Source organism: Triticum urartu, chromosome 6, assembly GCF_003073215.2.
Source record: "Triticum urartu cultivar G1812 chromosome 6, Tu2.1, whole genome shotgun sequence".
Taxonomy (NCBI): Eukaryota; Viridiplantae; Streptophyta; class Magnoliopsida; order Poales; family Poaceae; genus Triticum; species Triticum urartu.
The window spans coordinates 471,755,915-471,765,114 of record NC_053027.1 but is presented as its reverse complement, the minus strand read 5'-3'; positions in this window follow the sequence as shown (position 1 = coordinate 471,765,114).

Here is a 9,200-nt window from a genome sequence, read left to right as displayed (position 1 = left end):
AAAAGACACATCCGTGACATTTTGGGCTGAACGAAATTTTTTTCTGGCATACTTATGACACTTCTATGACAATAATTGTGACAAAACCCGGTATCATCATTGATGTGGTGGGGCCCTACTTCTATGACAAAAAATCATGACAGAAAATGGGCTTTTTGTCCTCGGCGGGCTGGAGACGCAGTTGCATGACATTCTTTGGGCCGTCCATGACGGAAAAAACCATGGTAGAAGCAAGGGTGAGGAAAATATCGGGGAGTTCTCGGTTACGGTGGGTGGTCAGGGGTCGAGCGATGCACGTTTCTCTCGTACGTATGTGCGTCTGTGCGAGGCGTTGGGCTCTAACTAAACCCAAGCAATTGCACTACAGGCTATGCATTACTGAACCCGAGCGATCGATCGATCCCTTGCTGTTAACTGAACCCGAGTGTGATTCCTTCACTACTGCTGGTTTGGATGAACAATAAGCGTTGTTGAGGGGGTTTGGATGAACTGTTCCCTGTGGGGGTTGGATGAACAAGGCCCCATGGTAGTAAAGGCCGTTGCCGCTGGATGAACAGTACCCCGATCAAGCGAGATGGTGGATGAACAGGATCCGTGGAGGGCTGGATGCAAAGGACCCCGTGGAGGGCTGGATGAACAGGACCCCATGGAGTAGCCAGTGGAGGGATGGATGAACAGTAGCTCGTGGAGGGGTGGTTGAACAGGACCCCGTGGAGAGGGCTGGTTGAACAGTAGCCAGTGGAGGAGCGCGCGGTGGAGGTTGGATGAACAGGAGCCCGTGGATGAACAGTCGTAGGTGGAGGCTGGAGGAGGTCGTCGGTGGATGAACAGTAGCCCGTGGAGGCTGGAGGAGGTCGACGGTGGAGATGAACAGTATCCCGTGGAGTCCCGTTTTGCGGTACGCCACACCCCTCCCGATGAACAGGACCCCCGTTTCGACCGTAGCACTCCAACACAAGTCCGTTTCCTCTGTTTTGTGGTATGCCACACCCCTCCCGATCAATAGGACCCTGTTTCCACCATAGGAGGTCAGTTTCCTCTGTTTTGCAGTACGCCAGACCCCTCCCGATGAATAGGATCCCGTTTCCACCGTGGTCGGTCGAACACAAGGCCGTTTCCTCCATTCTGTGGTACGCCTGGCCTCGTTTCCATTGCCTGTTCCATCCAAGCCGGTTGGCTCCTGATGAACACGACGACGACCCAGTTTCTCCGTTCCGACCCAGCCATGTACACGAGCCATGGTCGTACGTATGCGCGAGTAGGCGTTCGAGACCCCGCCCGTATGTACGTACATGGCCGTATTTTCTTTCTTGCACCCTGGCCACTTTACGTACGTGTACTTGCTACGTGTGCACCTCTACTACGACACGTGCGCGCCTTTACTACGACATGTGCCCTTCCTTGCACGGCCACGGTTCATTGCTGCAGCCTGCAGACAGACCGATCGTATGTACGTACACGTTCGCAACCAGAATGACAACGCTACGTACTCTTCGACCAGGTGGGTCCCGACTGTCAGGCACTTCCTGGCGTGCGAATATGTAGCTGGTGGGTCCCAACAGTCAGGGGAAATGTTTTTCACGAAATACGGTGGCCCGTCCGGTGGGTCCCTACTGTCAGGTGGAGGAAACATTATTTTGCTCGTAATAAGGAGGCACTTCCTTGCTGCGGCCGTGGACCCAGCTGTCAGCCTCTCCACATACAGTACTCTTTCGATGGAAGTCGTTCCTTGACCATGTTGACCACGCCGTGCCGAGAGCACCAGGGCGGTGGATGACGGCGAGGCCAAGGAAGGGGACGGCGCGGAGCTGGGGAAGACACGACAGTGGAAGACCACGCGGAGAGGAGTACGAGGGTTCATTGGTTCGGCTGCAGTGTGAGGCTGCCGTCGCCGCAGGTCCTGGCCAGCGGTGGGAGTAGTAGGGGGTGGTGAGGCCTCCGCGGCAGCATAGCCGGCCACGGGAGGCAGGAGCAGGCGGCACGACCGGGGCTGCTCTGGGCGGCTGGAGCAAGAAGATCAGAGGTTGAAGAAGCACTACGGCTGTTGGATGGACATAGTATGGTCACTGGAGCTAGAATCGTTCATATTGACTAAGTTGACAAAGCCCTCCGTCCCCGTCAACTTAGTAGGCCCACAAGTCAGCCTCCCACTATGCTGGGTCCCAGCTAGGAGGGGGAGTATTCATTTTTTTATGCGCAATAAGGAGGCATTTCCTTGTGTGCGAAGATATAGCTGGTGGGTCCGAGCTGTCAGCGGGGGGAACGTATTTTTTGTGAAATACAGAGGCCCTTCCGGTGGGTCCCAGATGTCAGGTGGAGGAATCATTATTTTGCACGTAATAGGGAGGCATTTCCTTGTGTGCGACTGTGGACCCAGCTGTCACCCTCTCCACGTACAGTCCACTTCCGATGGATGTCGTTTGTTGACCATGTTGACCACGCCGCGCCGAGAGCACCAAGGCGGTGGATGACGGTGAGGCCTATGAAGGGAACAACATGGAGCCGGGGAAGACATGGCAGTGGTTGCCCACGCGGTGGGGAGTACGAGGGTTGACTAGTTCGGCTGCAGTCGCCGGAGAATAACAGCAGGTGTGGGTGAGTAGAGGGATGGCTAGGCCAGCGATGGAGTACGATGGGGCGGTGAGGCCTGCACGGTAGCACAGCCAGCCGCGGGAGGAGGGAGCAGGCAGTCCCGCCGGCGCTTGTTTGAGCAGCTGGAGCAGGAAGAGATTGAAGAAGCACGACGGCTGTTGGATGGACATCCAACAGTCACTGCTTGTGCGTCAACCTTTTTTTAGGAAAGCCTCAAATCTATGGGAAATAGCATACAACCCATCTGCCATTATTTCTAATAATTTACAGCCCATTTGCTAATTCTTAAGTTTTTTTGGAGCCCATATTCTTTTTGTTAGCATTATAGCCCATATTGTGGCCACAGTTAAAAAATTATACAAAATTTTGCATACTTCGGTGCGATCCGAACTATTTTTAATCCCGAAATTTCGAGTCATATTCAAACTTGTTTTAAAAATAAATGTATATCAATATAAAATCCAACAAATTGTCCACGCATAAAAATCAATGCAATTTAAAATCTTGAAATGAAAAAATGAAACTAATTGCCGATTTGATGTGTTCAAAAATGTACAACCCATTTCTCATTACTAATAGGCCATTTTCTCGGCCAGCCGAATGAAGCTCTCCTTGTCTTGAAAGTTTGCAGCCCAACAGGCCTGACAAAGCAACTTACTTGACAAATCACAAAAAAACTGGGCTAGCCATTTTCAGAAAGAACAAAAAAACTACTCGGCTGGTCTGTGGTAAACATAAAAGAAAAGGCTGTCTAGACAGGCGAGAGTGCCCCGCACAGCCCAGTTGACACCATGTTGCCGTCTCAAAAACAAATTAGATAAATGCCACTCAAATTATGGCAATTCATAAAAATGCCACTGCAATTTTCAAACTTCGAAAAATGCACTGCAATTTTTGCAAACTTTGAAAAACGCCACTGCAATTTGCAAACTTTGAAAAACGCCACTCCAGACTTCAAAAAACGCCTCTGGAAATGACATGAAATGGCATTTTTCAAAGTTTGGAAGATGCAGTGGCATTTCTCAGAATCACCAGATTTTTAGTGGCATTTATCAAATTAACCCAAAACAAAAAAACTAGGCGAGCTGCTAGGTCCCTGGTGTCAGCCGCTCATTGTGCAATTCTCTCGTTTATTGACTACGTTGACAATGTCATGGGACGCAGATGTCAAAAATCCATTAGGAGGAGCCATTTTTATTGGCTTGAAATAAGGAGGCACTTCCTTGCATACTACCATGACCTTGGTGGGTCCCTGCTGTCATCCTCTCCATGTACAATCATCTCCTGATTGTGTACGCGTCAACCTGGTAGGCCCACAATTCAGCCTCTAAACACGTGGCGGACAAATACAACCCATTTAAAAAAAATAACAGCCCATTCCATACGTTCAAACGGAAAGTTCAACATTCAGAGCAAAGTAACATGTCTGATCTAGATATAGAGTACTGAACTTCCATGTTGACAACCATCATAGCCAAGTTAACTCTCTACTCCCACTAATACTCTAGTAGTGTACAAGCTCTAACTTACTCTTAGCTAACTAGACGATGCCGGACGCCATCTACGGTACACGCTAAATGCCGGCACCGGCGTCCTCCGCCTTGCCCCGGACTTGCCAGAGGTGCAATAGGGCACGTTGCTTATGCGCGTTGGCCCTTTCCATGCCGGCATGGTCCACGGAAGCTTCGACTTCTAAGCGGGAAACCCACTTGATGAGCTTGTACTAAAATTCGGCGTCGCGAACGCGTGCGTGCCCGACAGCCTCCAGGGCTATTTGCCGGGCGCCGGCCTCCACGTAGTCGGCCTAGTTGCGGGCGCACTACTCGCGACTCAGAGCGTTGGTGCGCTGCTGCTCCATGTCCCGCTGGCGGTGCAAATCAGCGATACCCTGCTCCTCCACAAAGCGGTCGCGCTCCAACAACTCCTCATACTCTGCATTGCCATCTAAAGACCGATAGAATGCCTCCTCCCTCCGTCTGCCTTCTAGTGAAAAACCGAACACTAGTTCCGGTGGTGACCGCCTCCGACGTCGCCTCTCGCGAACGGGTGGGGGCACGGCGGATGTGGCGAGAGCGAGGATAAGTGGCGAGTGACGTCGGGCCGGTAGGGGCTTATGAGGATAGGGCGAGTTGGGTGATGGTGCCACCGGAGAAGCCCAGGAAACAGTAATTATAGGCGGAAAGTAGGCGAACTAGCATGTCACAGGAAACGTGACGGTCATCGCGGTCATCGGAATTCAATGCATAAGCAGGCATGGCTTAGCGCGCCAGCTTGCTGTGGAAACTAGAAAACTGAAGTTATGACGGTGCCATCCCGTCCCATTAGTGGTGCATCCTGTCCGTGCTGGGTCACACGCCGGCATGACGGTCAAACGAGTGCACTCGAATCATCCAGATGAGGTACTCCCTCCTTGTCAAAAATGATTCCACCACTCATCATCTACCTTGGTTGGTGAGATTTTTGAATTAAGCCGTGCAAACCGGAAAGGAGGTAGTACGTGCGTGATCCGCTATTTATTCGTGTAGGATCGAGTAGGTCATTTTTTGAATTGAGCCATGCAAACCGGAAAGGAGGTAGTACGTGCGTGATCTGCTATTTATCCGTGTAGGATTGAGTAGGTCGGATAGTGTACGTGTAGGATTGAGTAGGTCGGATGGTGTACGTGTAGGATCGCATTAGCTGATGAACGTTCACTGGGAGATAAGGCATTTGCGAACGTTTTTGCTGGCAGTTTCTTCAGATTCGCATGGCATTTTCTTCAGAGCAGCTTGTCAGTTTCTTTAGAGGTAGGCATTTTTATTCAAAAAACTGCCACTTCGGATCTTGCATCGCAACTAAAACTGCCAGGAGCGCATTAGTAGGCTAGCTAGTGATCGATCAGTAACTTGTAAATACTGAGCGAACAGAAATAAGGAGCTGTTAGTAACTTGTAAACACTGAGAACAGAGAAATAAGGATCATGTTGTGCACAGCAGTAAGAGTCGATCCGTTCGAAATGTTCACACGAGACTCACAGGCCTAGCATTGTAATATGTTCACATTAGTAGCCCAAATTCAAAACCAACTAGTACGATTCCCATACATAACATCAACATGTTAATGCATCTCAATGATTCAGAGATCATATACAAATATGTAGCTCCAAAAGCAAAGATCTAGAAAAACATCTGTTCTTCCTACTAACATGGATGCTTCTCTTAGCCAACATTCAGTGCAGACTAAAAGACAAATTTGTTTGTGAAGTCTACAATCCTCTTGCAAACGTAAGTGGTTTCACCAACAGCTGGAACCATGAGAATGAACCACACATGATGGAGGAACATCAACTGCAATATGATTTGGTCTTCTCTCGATCACACGGAGAGACTATTTTCAGAATACAAACTTTAACTTAGGCAAAATGATGCCCATTGTATAATCAGACCAAAGCAATGAAGCACCTAGTGTTGGCCAATAAATAATACAGTACTACTTTTTTGCAGTCCATGAAGTGACTATCTAATATTTCTATGTCTATTTTCAAATGGCACTGCATGCAGTGACTATAGTATTCTCTGGTGTAGTTCAACCAAAATTGCAGTCACTTTGTTTGTTTGCCAAATAGCAACGGGCAGACATCTCTATCATCACAAATAGCAAGCAACTACTAAACATATGCCCCACCTTGTATTTTTGGTTTAAACACATCTCTTCCGCTTAGCATCTGTCATGTTTTGCACTGGACAATTTGATACCGTCATGTTTTGCCCTGGACAATTTCATACTGAATTGATTTGCTGGTTCAGAGCAGAATATAGCGCCTATTCTTCATCATACCAAGGATATCCATGTTCGCAGTGATGAAAGAGGTGAAATCGATACAACCGAAATTGAGCATCCAATCATTGAATCATGTCCTGCACCTCCAATGTAGGTCCACCCTGCCAATAAATTCACATGCAAACCACTAGTGTTACTATCTAATGATAGTACAAAAAGAGTAGCAAGATAGTAGCAAACCATGTACCTTCGTAATGAACAGCTCATAGTGCCACCAATTGGATATAAAGGTTTGGAAGAAAACATGCTCCTTATGTTGAACCATTTGGACTTTTTGTGCAGTTCCACTAAAATTGAGCATCCCTGTTTGCATAGATATTGAAAGTGTGATTACTATAAAAGTGGCACTAGTTGAAGCATCGACTCACAAATATAAGCATTCCAATTTCTTAATGGGAAAAGGTAGCAAGACTGTTTCTAACCACCTGTTTGAAGGAATAAATAAGGCGACATCGGCTGATGTCAGGAAGGCATATATAGTTCTTTCTGAAAGAATGATCGATTACTGACCTTTCCTCTTCTTTTAAGCATATTTTGTGCAGTTCAACTAAAATAAAATGCCATCACCGCCTTGACAATTCAGTGACACCGTACAAAAGGAAACGACTTAACATTACATCATGATGTCAGGTATGTAGTCGACAGGCATTAGAGACAAACATACATACCTCCTCCAATAACTTAATGAACATTAATTTTAACAAAGGTGTGACCAGCTTTACCAGGATAATTTGAGTGAACTCTACACCCTCTATTCCTTAATATAAGATGTTTTCGCAGTTTAATTTAAAGTACCCAAACGTCTAGTATTTAGAAAAACAGGTAGTAGTTTTCTTGAGCACATATGTGTGAAAGCTTGCCACACTTTATTTATGGCCATACATTAATGCAACACCATTCAAATAGTACAAATATACACTAATCCAGTGGCTAGTGCAACAGTAGAGTAGTTATTTTATTACAGGGTACAGTATAATGGTTTTATTGAACAGATTTCAATAAACTCTAGCACTGGAAGATTTTTATAAGAATTAACAATACAAAATGTAAAGGTAACAAGTTTCAGCATTGGTATACTAGTTGTGCACGAGCATTAAACCAGATACAAAAGTCTGAAGGTAACTAGCATTGTTAACTAATGACAGTATAAAAAAGTTGCAAACCATGTACCTTCAAGGTAAATATCATTTCGAACTCGAGGGGACCTAAAAATTGCTATCCCAATCTTGATAATCGGTCAAACATAAAAAATTGATTGAATGAATCAAGAGAACTACCGGAGGAGGAGGTGCCCACTCTTGACCTTTCCTCTTGACACTGTACAAAAAAATTGACTTACCTCATGAAAGTGAAGTATGTAATCTATAAGCATTAACCGTGCAAAAATCTAAAGGTAGCAACAAGATTCTTCGTTGGTATATTGGTTGTGCAACAGCATTAGAATGCCTTAGCTGAAAAATCTTTAACACATCTACAATCAACAGCTAACCCTGAAATAATCCAATGACATTAAATGGCATTGCTTAAATTTATCGGTGGCATTAGACTAAGTGTGGCATTAGTTAAATGTGGCATCACTTTAGCAGTAGCATTGTTTGACTTGACTGATGGCGTTATACTAATAGCAAAAAAGTGGCAATAAGAGCATGGGAGGCCCATTCAGACAGTGGGCGCACCAGTACGATGTACCTCCACAGACGCATAGAGTGGTGAGGGAGGTATGGTTGCCCAGAGCAACAAATATCCAGGCAGCATATGTGGATTACGTCCCATTTTGTTCTCTTTAGCCACCTTTTTCCTATGTGAGAACAACAAACCGATCGACCCGGTCATTCTCTATAGCGTTGTCATGCCTTTCTACCCTTCTTCAACCAAGAGACACGAGACGCATTCCTTAGCTACTGATTTTCCCCTTTTCAACCTAGATGCGGGTTCAATGCCTACTCTCTTGGACAGTACAATCTCCCTTCCTTTCCTTATTCAACCCAGACATGGATTAGTCTGCATGAAGTAGGGTTTCCTTTAATAGTGCAAATTAAGGTTTTCATCTGCGTGACCAGCAGAGCAGAGGATAGCAAATTGGGAAGAGGGTGGAGTGGAAAAAGATCCACATGCAGCGACGTGGCAGATGGGGCAATAGAACAAGGGTATGGTTCGAAAAGAGGTAGCATACCTGAGGGTCGGCGGGAAGTGGCTTCGCTCGTGGTCGTCGTCCTCTGCACACACTACGGCTGCGAGCTTGGGGACGGAGGCCATCGCGCGCGGGCGCTAGGTCTGAGAGGACGGCCTTGTCGTTAGTGCGTGACCTCGCTCGCCGATGAGGAGTGCGTCAACGTTGCACGTCCTTTTCTTCCCCGACAGATCTGTGACCACCGGTGAGGAGGGAGAGGGAGGCCGTATTTTTTAGATCTGGAGAGGGGGTGATAGTGTGAGAAGCAAGTGGGCATCCCTTAGCAAGAAAGCACTGAAGCTCCAACCTATATGTCTTTTTTATACTACTAGTACTAGAGGTGGAGTAGTGGTAGAGTAGTTTATATTTTCTCTGCATATAGTACCAGTTAGTCGTGCTTCAAAACTGAACATCACACCATTAAAAAATAAAGTCGAGAAATAATGCGGCACTTCGGGCCAACACGGCTAGATCGCATTTTGCACGAGAAATGACACACCATATTTCGTTGACATGTGGTCCCGTTCCAACATGTCAATGAGACGACGGTGAGTCCTTATGTACAATGTCCGAACGGACGTCTATGTAGGCCGGGGCGCCTCTTCATGTACCGTGGCAA